This window comes from Vespa mandarinia, chromosome 4 (genome assembly GCF_050613455.1).
Source record: "Vespa mandarinia isolate Hongniang chromosome 4, ASM5061345v1, whole genome shotgun sequence".
NCBI classification, from domain to species: domain Eukaryota; kingdom Metazoa; phylum Arthropoda; class Insecta; order Hymenoptera; family Vespidae; genus Vespa; species Vespa mandarinia.
This window is the reverse complement of record NC_140813.1, coordinates 523,946-535,357: the sequence shown is the minus strand read 5'-3', so window position 1 is coordinate 535,357 and position 11,412 is coordinate 523,946.

Sequence of the window (11,412 nt, the reverse complement as noted above, 5' to 3'; positions counted from 1 at the left end):
GAGCTAGATCGACGGAGAGAGGAAAGGAGAGAGAGAGAGAGAGAGAGAGAGAGAGAGAGAACGCGCGCAGGAGCAGGGAAACGCACGCTGCTCGAGCGCAGCTTAGGATTTGAGCGCAGAGCTTCGAGCGCCGGCCGGTTGGAGAGAGAACAATGCGTCTCTGTATGTGTGCGTGTACGAGTGTATGCTTCGATGACCGACGGACTGCCGTTATTAGTTGCTGTTTTTGTTAGATGTTGTTGGGAAGAGGAACGAAAGAAATAAAGGCAAAACTGAGAGGAAGAGACAGATAGGCAAGCAAATAAACAACAGATAGATAGACAGACAGACAGACAGACACGATCCCTCGCTCTTCTTCGTTCACGAAACGTCCTTCCGCGCGAATGCGAGAGAAACGAAATCGTTCGTACTAGCAAGGAGAGTGAACCAACGATATTGGTGGGAGAGAGAGAGAGGGAGCGAGGACGGAGAATCCGATGGTGGGGTATGCGACGAAAGAAGGCCAGCCGTTTCTCTTCATTTCACTACGCGTCGCCCTTTTCCTTCCAACCTTATTTCTACCTAACTTGATTCTTTGCGAGAAAAAAGATAAAGGATTTTTATCGAAAAGGGACCCTGAAAGAAGCCTCCACGATACCTTTCAAATCTTTCTTCATCATTTATTTTCTTTATTCATTCTAAACGATCTCTCGGTAATCATACGATAGCTTCGAAAGCATCGAACTCCGATTCAATTTATTCGGAGATTTAAATTCTACCCTATCGACGGAGAGAAGTTTGGGTAAATAAACGTAGAGAATAGCTGCTCGATTTCCTCGATAGATGACGCTGAAATCGGAAGCTCCCCTTCTTACCGACCATAGCTTCGATGATGATAATGTAAACGCTTCGATCAAAGTTAAAAGTGCATATACATATATACATATATATATATATATATATATATATATATATATATATACAGACGTATATTCGTTCGTGCGTGACATCATTAAAAGCGTCATACCGCGACAATAGCACGTCCATAATATAAACTTTTAATCGCAAAGTCAAAGACGTTTTTTGATCGATTAATAAAATCACATAGAAAATACACCGATAGAACGATGAAATAGATAAATAGGCGGGGAAGAATACGATCGCGTTTCAACGTTCGTCGTTTACAAGATAAGATCATCGTCGAAACGATTTGCTATTTTAACAACGTTAAAAGTCAATTATAGCAAGGCGATGCTATGTACGGGCATTAATTGGTATCGTATCGCGTGTCCGATAAATCAGAGTAAAACGAATCGCCTGTTAATAGCGCGAGTAAACGCGATTATTAAAATATTTTCTATATACAAGCGACAGATATACTAGTATCATCCATATACATTTAATAAGTCCATCCTGTATGATCGAAAATATCATCGATTACGCTATTTGGCTTATCGTATAAATTCGAAGAGAGGCTTATTCGAGCGAATATTTTCTACCGTGTGATGCTAGATTCGGGTCAGTGGTTCGAGTCCTTTTTTTTTTTCTTTTTTTTTTCTTTTTTTTTCGGAACTCAATTTTTCAATTAGGCATTACGAGGTCTGCGGTCATCCGTGGTTGAAGCAACCTTTCCCGATTCTCTTGAGGGAATCCAACGGTCGGACGTCATTGAGCGAAAACGGGCGATAAAATAATTTCACCGTAATATCCTACATCGAATTAAAGTTCAAAGTTAAAGGAGACAAAAAGAATAAAAAGGAAAAAAAAAAAAAAAAAAATAAGAGTTTCGTTGTATTAAAGAGCGATATATTTGTTCCCCTCTAAGTCGCCAACTATCGCAATGCGATTATACCGAACGCAAAGAGATCGTTAAAGGGACGAACGTGCGATTAAATCACGTTTCGCTATAAAAGATTTTCGCAGGAAAGTACGCATGAATTATTAATTGGCCCTCCTTTGTCCGTCATTCTATTTCCTTTTTTTCTCTCCTCGCAAAACGATCAAAAGTGTATATTTTTCTTTACCTCCGTTTCGCTAAGCTAAACGCTCAAACGACCAATCTTCAACGTTGAATTCTAATAGCTTCCGGGTCTCGTTCAATGTAAAAATATGCGCCAAGCAAAGGCATTTTGTAAGATGAAATCTTAACTTTTCTATGAATCGTAATTTCCAACGGTCGCGTATGTACGGTCTCACGACTTACGTGACTCAAGATATTAATCAAGCTCTCTTTCTCTCTCCCTTCCTCCCTCCCTCCCTTCCTCTCTCTCTCTCTCTCTCTCTCCCTCTTTTTCCTCAGGGGTAAGGTCGTGCATTGAATGCGATGACAGAGGCCTCGTTCGTGTGTAGGCAAACTCCGTTGGAACTCGCGTGCAACTACGCAAACGTATCTACAAAGTGTCAAAGAGCGATTTTTCTTTGACTCTCTCTCTCTCTCTCTCTCTCTCTCTCTCTCTCTCTTCTCTGACAGTCATTCATGAATCACTAGGAAGCAAAAGTGTGTTAACACAAATATGTCCTAAATAAAGAAGGATATATCGTACAAAGTACGTGTGTCCCTTTTGAAAGGACATTAGGCTTACGTCCCATTTAATACGACTCATTTCTAACGTGATCTTAACCAATTCTCATCATCGTATTTGGCAATGAGCATGAAAAAAAAAAAAGAAAGAGCGAAAGAATAGTTAGAATGAGATTAGAAGCGAGCGACCGCTACGTCCGTGGCCTTGATGGCGCGTATCTCTTTGTAGACCAATTCTTCGCGGTAGAATGTCAACGATTACAAACACCAAGAATACTATACGATGCCGCTTACGGTAATATCTACCTGCCACGCCCACTAAGTTTAATTAAAAGGTTCGTCTTCTTTCTAACATAAAAGTAGAAGCCTATCATAAAGCTTACGCTAAAGCGTATCTCTTTCGTCTTCCTTTCGTCTTCGACGATTGAAGAAAAAAGCGAATGCGCCGAAGGAATGACTTTCTGCTTTTCGTTTGAAAAAACGAAGGAGAGAAAAAAGGTACGACAAATAAGGACTTTGTTGTGGAAGACCCAGCTGTGCTGTACCTTCGAGCGAAATGTAAAGAATGGAATGTACAAACGTATACAACAATTTTCCTTTTCCGATTTAGTCTTTTTAAAAGTCAGACTCGCCTATTTCTCTATAGGTACCTTTTTCTTTCTTTTTCTTTTTTCTTGTTTTTTTCTTTTTTTTCATCTTCCAGAGAGAATGTAAGAAACGTACAAAAGTTTTCTTAGGCCTGTTCATTTAACAATGACTAAGTTCGCTCAACGAAAGACGCGAATCTATGAAAAAGTCAAAAGCCACTTGCACCTAGCAAAACTCTTAGAAGACATCGTGTAAAGAATCATTCTAATTTATTTTCGTGACAAGAAAGAAACCGATCGAATTCGTCAAGGTGGTCTAACGCGTAATAAAGATTATATAGTAAACACCGAATGATCGATCCCTCAGTCAGAGACGGAAAATCGCTTCTTGGCTCGAGGAGTTATCAAAGCTCAAATACATGCATACATACATACATACATATATATGTATATATATATATATGTGTGTGTGTGTGTGTGTGTGTGTGTATACACGCTCATATATTCATGTACGTGTGTATATATGCCTTTGTGAACGCATATATTTCGGAGCTAGAAGAGTCACTCGATTACATCGTGTAATCGCAGGAAAAGGGAATAACCTTGGTCGTTGCGCGCGGGCGTGCGGCCACGATCTATATAAGGGGTGCGAAAGTGCAGAGTGTTGCGTTGGTAGGGGGTGCTAGGAAAAGGGGTGGGCGTAAGGGTGGAGAGGAATGCAGGATAAACCTAGATCAATACGGACAAAAGCGTAGCAGCTCTCATGCTCTCGCGAAAGCCGCGACACACATGCGGTATCACTATTACGTTTCGACAAAAGTCTCTAACCTAGCTTAATGGTTTAAGAAATAAAATCTAATTCGCTTCTGTCATTTTTAACGAAAGAAAGAAAGAAAGAAACGTTGTAAAATCCTTCGTTACATCGATTCTACGATATAATAATCTCTATTTGGATACTTGAGTAGAAGGTTTACCTGCCATTGTATCGATCGATACGTCGCAACCAACGACGAGATTGCCGAAAGGCGATTGCGACATTCCTATTTGTGTACTTAAAATATGTATATCGAGATGCACTATGTCAGCGAGTACACACAAAGTCTATGCATTTTCCAATTTCTTTGACCCTCTTAACGCGACCTTCCACAGAATATATATTGTAGTTTTCTAGAGTTATATCTTTCCAAGATATTAAATTCGAAGGAGAAGAACGATAGAGAGAGAGAGAGAGAGAGAGAGAGAGAGAGAGAGAGATTCTACATCGAAATATCTACAAATTTGTATAGAAGAAATGCATACGGATACATACATTTTTTGATAATAAATTCTTTTCTTCTAATCCTCCCTTTGCCTAATGCAATGGCAAATGTCGGCCACTCGATTAGTCATGCACTTTTCTTGGAAGTCGATAAACGCCGTTGCAGCGAGTATAAGCCTATTCTCGCTCCAAGGTATATAAATATTTATCGATTCGTATCAGCTGCCAACCTGGCCACCTGCGCTCCAAAGCAAAAGATGTCCTATGGACTTTTCCTTCCTCTCTCCTTTTCCCTTTTTAGGCACGATCCCAAAGCAAAATTTATGGCGATATTTATCTATTGCTTGCCTTTTTCAACCATTTATTCCTTTTACCTTCGGTAACGACGACTATTGTCCGATCTATCCTCCTACATATGTTCGTACGTATTCCGATTGAGCTATCCGTTGACGCGCGAGATCATTCTAGACAAGACTGACTTGATTAATACCGCGATAAAACGAAATAATACGAATTATGCAACCTGCGGTAGAAAATATTCCTATTGCAATCATCTTTCGATGTATTCGCGTTTTATGAAAAAAAAAAAAAAAAATACGAGCGAGTAAGGATGCACTTTCGTTTCGCATAATAAAATTCTTTGATCAAGCAATGAATCCCTTTAAATAATGATGAATAATTTATTTAGGATTCGATCGAACATAAATGGTCCTACAAAAAAATAAATGCACGGTGACATCGACGGGGTAAAACTTGTTCGATCCGTTCTTTACAATGCAATTATTAGCACGCTTCTCTCTCTCTCTCCCTCTCTCTCTCTCTCTCTCTCTCTCTTTTTCATTGCTTTTCTTATTCTCGTTAGATGCAATAACAGCTGGAACAAAAACCAGAACTCGGGCACGAGTTCCTATGTTATAACGCTGCGAAACATAGAAAGCCAACAACGAAGCGCACAAATTACGCTATACATTGAATTTATATATCAATTCTACTTTTTATGGCTATGAATCGCTAAAAAAATGTCGACCTTGCTTTTTTTGGACGAATGGATAGATATAGACGAGAGATACGATGAAAAATGTCGATGCTTGTGCAAGCGATTTGTATCAAGCGTAAAAACGGTTAGAAAAGAATTTAAAAAGAAAAAAGAAAATAAAAACAAAAAAAAAAAAGTAAAAATACAAATGAAAAATTGAAAAAATATTGAACAAATATAAAGGATGGGTTTCAGGGATTTGAGCACATCGAGAGCTTTATTAAGAGCATACGATACATCACAATTTGCGATGAACATATTTTCCGTATCGTGTGCGTTCATTTTGAAGAAGAACGTGTTCCGCGCTAAAGAATATGCCGCGTGCTATTGTGCATCGATGATGAAAAGCAGCACACATATAGAATTTTCGATTTTTATTCATCGCTTTATCTACGTCGTTCTTTCGGCTTTTTCTCCTGTATTACTTTATTTTTTTTTCGCAGCAGCGACAGTAGCAGCAACAGCAGCAGCAGCAGCGACAGCAACTTTCGATACTCAATACGAGCAAACAAATAATAAAGAAGTTATTGCATACATGAGAGGGTTGTTTTCCTGGTTGTTCGGTGGTTGCGAAGTTACGGAACGCCTTGGTCGCCACAGGGCGAGTCTGACCAAGCCGTATTTTGTCATGATTCGATGATAATCGATCTCCGGGGTCCTGCTCTTCTTTCGATCTCTTATCGTTGTGCCCTCTCTCTCTCTCTCTCTCTCTCTCTCTCTCTCTCTCTCTCTCTCTCGTCGAATCAATCGATTCGCAAGATGCTTGCCTCGCTTTCAAGGATCATCGTTCTTGACGATGTTCGATGTACGATATTTTATATTCAGTGGGAGCTACTATTACACTGGATTTGAAAATGGACGAACCGCAAGGACGTAAGGCGTTTATTTTCTTTCTCTCTCTCGACGAAGACGTGAAAATCGATCGCTGCTCCGCTCGACCGATCGTTTATCTCTCTCTCTCTCTCTCTCTTCCTCTTTCCCTTTCTTTACGTAACTCGATCCTCCTAGTGTCGTCTTCTTCGTGGCTTCGACGTACACGCAAAGAGGATGTGGGCGGAATTCGTTGCAAATAAGCGAAGAACGAAGAGTAGAATAGCCAAAAATGGGAACATCAGTCTTTAGGATTTCACTGATATATCGATATTTCTTTATCTTTCTCTTTCGATCGAAAAACTGATCGATCCTTTATAATATTCGATGGATGTGATTTTAGGGAAAGAACGTAGCAAAAATATCGAATTATATTTCTTTTTCGTCTTCCACTTTTTTTTCTTCTTCTTTAACTTCTCCAATCTCTGCCGATTTGAAGGTGGACAGAGAATGGCGTTTAAATATGAACACTAGGTAAATGCAAGATAAGCTCTGGTTAAACGATAGCACAGCCGATTTTAATTGATAATGGAGTATAAGTGAAGCGTACTCGCTGTCTACCAATTTTCCTTCGTCCATTGTCTACTTCTGTCTCTCTCTCTCTCTCTCTCTCTCTCTCTCTCTCTGATTTTCTCTCCTTCCTTCTTTTCCTTTCAAATTTTTCGATCAAGTTCAAAGATTCGTAGCAAACGAAAAGATTTTTTTTTCTCTCTGTTTATCTCTCTGTATCTCTCCTTCTATCGCGACAACTTTATTGCGAATATCCTGGCAAAAAGTTTAACATATGTGCTTCTCTTTCCCTTTCCCTCTCTCTATCTCTCTCTTTCTCTCTCTCTCTCTCTCTTTCTCTTTCCTGTAATGCTTTGCAACGGCGAAGAGCGTCTTGGTAGTCAAGGCATTGGACATGCGCGTTGAAAATGAATTTCTTTGTCAATGGCAGCGTTCGACTTTGAGAGAATCAACAAATCGTTCCTATTAATCTCAATAGTATGTATAGACTAAAACACTTTTTCTTTACTCTGCGAATAGTTCTCTTTCGATTTCTCGAACGATCGATCGATCTTAAAAATAGAAAAATTCGATCGGTATTGCTCTTCTAATAATAATGCTTCATTCTATAATAATACCTCCGTTTTATCTTTCTCTTTAACACGGAGATACAAACACACACATACACATATATGTACACGTACAGTCGTAATCTTTCGAGTCTCTCTCTCTCTCTCTCTCTCTTTTCTCCCCTTAGATTTCTACTAGAGGTATTAAGAAACCAAAATAAAAATAAATAAAATAAATAATACTATAATAATCGCACATTGTTGGTATCGTGGATCCTTCATATTTCTTCCTTCTCAATAGAAAATATAGAATATAAAAAAGTTAACGAGTAATAAGAAAGAGATTTTGTACGAAAGTATATTCATTAGGGAAGCTTTCGTTTCGATATATCCAATAATTTATATTAACGATGAGTTCGAGTGGATCGGAGCGCGAGAGAGATTTTAGTCGATGCAAGTTTTAACGATGCGCCATATCGATAGATATCCCTTATCGTCGATAAACGAGGGCCCCATCGTTTCCTCTTCGTCTTTCGCGGGAATTCACTCACTCGCATAGCTTTCGTTTCTCTTTTTCGTAAAAGAGTTGAAATCGTTGAAAGTAGACATGACCGAAGGAAGAGCAGAGGTACTTTGAGATTTTTTATTCGATGGCGCATGTGACTCGAAGGTCATCCTCCGAAATATATATATGTGTATATATATATATATATATATGTATATATATAGCAAGAGAGAGAGAGAGAGATCGATCCTTTCGAAGAAATAGTTTAAGCGCCCCCACGTTACGGTTTCCTTCGGAGAAAGTAGAAGAGACTATCGATGCGTCGACGGATCGAAAGGAACCACTCTCCCCCTCTCCATCCTTCTTCTCAACCCTTTCTACCCCTCCTCCTGCCTCCTCTCTTTCTCTCTTCCTTTTCGTCGACGAGATTACGATCGCGGTATAGAAAATCGATCGGCAATAGGAGAATCGTAGGAGGAATGCGCGATATATCAGGGCTCAGGAACGTGACCTAGATGATAGGCCGCCACGCCTTTTCCCAACGCCAAATTTCTCGACCACCACCACCACCACCACCACCACCACCATCTTGCTTTTTGTCTATTTCCTTAAGACCCTTCCTCCATTGCATTTACGTCGGTCCTCTTATTTTCCTTCTCTGGGAACATCGCCAGCTCGCTTTCTCCACGATTTTTGACCTTGCATTGTACTACGTTCCGTATCGACCGTCGAAAAGCTCGTAAGCTCTGACAAACAAGCATGCTTCAGGATAGAGCTCGTCTCATTTCTTCCAACGTCGATCGATATCTAAAGCATAACCAAAGATAACCTTTGTTACGGTAAAGATACCTTATCCCTCCACTTTACATTCTCGAACATTGGAGGAGTTGTTCAAATTCCAAGGAAAGAAAGAATAATTCGTCCATATTGAGGACTTTCCTGCATCATCGAGGTTTAGACGATCACAGCGACTGCGCAAGCTTGGCATTCGGCCGTGTTTGACTTATCGCTCATTAGACTCTTTTGGCCATCTTCTCGCATGCTCCTTCGTACTTTCTCCGTTGTTTTGAACGGCTCGTCATTGACATCTTGAATGACACACGAGAGTTGGTGGGACGAGAGAGAGAAAGAACCATACAAATAAATAGATAGATAGATAAATAGAGACAGAGAGAGAGAGAGAGAGAAGAGGACTTTTGGACTTTTCGAGAGAGAGAGAGAGAGAGAGAGAGAGTGAGGGAAAAGAGACGAGAAGGAATTCGATGGAATAGTATCGTCGAGAGGATTCGATCACAAGTAAACTCGGGGAAAGCACAAACGTTATCGCGAACGCGACAAGCACCAAGAAGAAAAGAAAAGTCTCCCACAGCTGTTATGATCCCGACATTTCTCTTTTTTCTCGCTGACCGCGAGGAAAGCCTTTTATTTGAAGGGACCGCAAGCGACGACGCTTTACGGCTTTGCGCGATATCTCCGACTCGGCCAGTGGTGGTTGCTAGACGCCTCCTATTCTCGACGCTCCTCCAAACTTCTAGGCATCGCCGTTTCGTGGCGCTCTCGGCGTTGTCCTGCCGTTCCTTTCCTTTCTTTTTTTTTTTCTTTTTCTTTTTCTTCTTTTTTCTTTTTTTTTCTTCTCTGCTGAAAGGACGGTAGGCGGATTGACCGGACGACTCTATTCTCTCTTCCCTTTTTCGGCTTTTTATCGAACACGCTGTTCTCCAGCCCCCTCCCTCCTAGACCCGCGCACCGCCACTTTTCGTTCAACTTCTCCATTAACTTTTTTCCCTTTTTATTATGTCGATTAAATTCAAAGAGAACAGATTTATCCTCCTCCATTGTTTTTATAATTCGATCGCGTCGGGGAAAATGTGTCGGTTTCATTGAACAAAAAAAAAAAAAAAAAAAAAAAAGAAAAAGAAAAAGAAAAAGAAAAAGAAAAATCGTAGAGAAGGATGCAGGCCTCGTTTGCGCATGTACCTTCGCGAATCGGATTTATAAATAAAACACGTTATCGGATAGACTGGGTCGGCTATTTTCAGGTATCGACCAATCAGTGTTAAGGTCAGACACGACCGCGATAAGCCGAGGACTTTGGGATGTTCGTCATTGCAAACTGATTTTGGATCGGCATCTTATTTCCTTGGAAGGGTAAAATCTATATGAGAGGAATACTCGGTCGAATGGAAAATTTAGCTATTGGTATCATAAATGCGCGATAATTCCTACGATACCTTACGGAGATTTCGAAATGAAATATGATCCATGTCGTAAGAACAAATTGAACCGATCAAATTCACGATTTTTCAAACGAAACTTTCCTTGAATACCCAAAGAAACAATCTATCCATATACCATAGTATACCATAGATATCTATTTAGACGTAAAATTTTCGGATGAAAACCGACAAGGAAAGATAACGAGATAAGTTTCTTTTTGCGTAATAAAAAGGATCGACGAGAGGATTTAATTCGATGATGATATAATTACGCATCATCTTCCTGAAAATGCAAACGTGCAAGTGGCGCGATCAAACGGCAAAGAGAGCAACTTTTTAGATCGCAATAGCGAAGCCGAACGAAGGCGTGCCATCTAGAGTTCTAACGAACGAATCTTAAGAAAATATTGATCGGACGAACGGCGCCGATAAACGATTAATCTTCGATCAATCAAAATATAATTATATGCGATCTATTAAAGCAGCAGAAGCAGCAGCATGCTCGATACGATGAACAAGAGTTTTGTCAAATTTTACTTCTTCGAGATAGGAGCCCCTGGAAAGTGCAATAATCTGCGTGCTTGATTGATCGTTCGAGCATATCCTTCTTAAATTACGAATCTTTCTTCTTTGCTCTTGCTTTGACTTTTGAGAAAGCACGAAAGACAACGTTGCTTTTATAGACAACGAAAAAGTGAAAAAAAAATTGACCAACTTACAATGAAAACGGCCATGATGTTTCCAGCTTCTGCGACGGACGTTTTTCGTGTTTCGCAGCATGACGACTTTCAATTCCATGGCAACTACACGAAAAAGTAATCAATTAATAATGTATTTATTCATCATCTTCTCTTATCATTCACACCGATCAACAAAGCACGATCAAATTACTTACTTCCGTAATACGATCGTTGCGTAGTCTAACATTCGATCGTAAGAAATTACTATTCAACGTTAATCATCTTGAAACGTTAATCGCAAAAAACGATACATCATCGAAGCCTATTCAAATTAATCGTTAAATTCGTGTTAACGCGCGATTATAACCTGCAAAAATTATAGGCCCTTAAGAGGGATAAACGCTGACTACCTGTTCTATAAACGGTCAGATTTTATCACATAAATCTTGGTATTAACACATTATACGCAAACGTTTCACCATTTTCTACGACTAGGATCGTACCCTTCCATGAGTAACGAATGATTCGCAGAAAAGTTTCAACGATCTAGCAAGTAAGTAGAATGGTAGCGCTATTATAAGGGTAACTAAACATGGAAAATGATATTACTGCGCCAATTGACGAATCCTGGCTCGTCTCGATGGAAGGCCCTATTTTCGTGTATAACGAATTACAATCAAGAAATATAACATTTGAAATGAT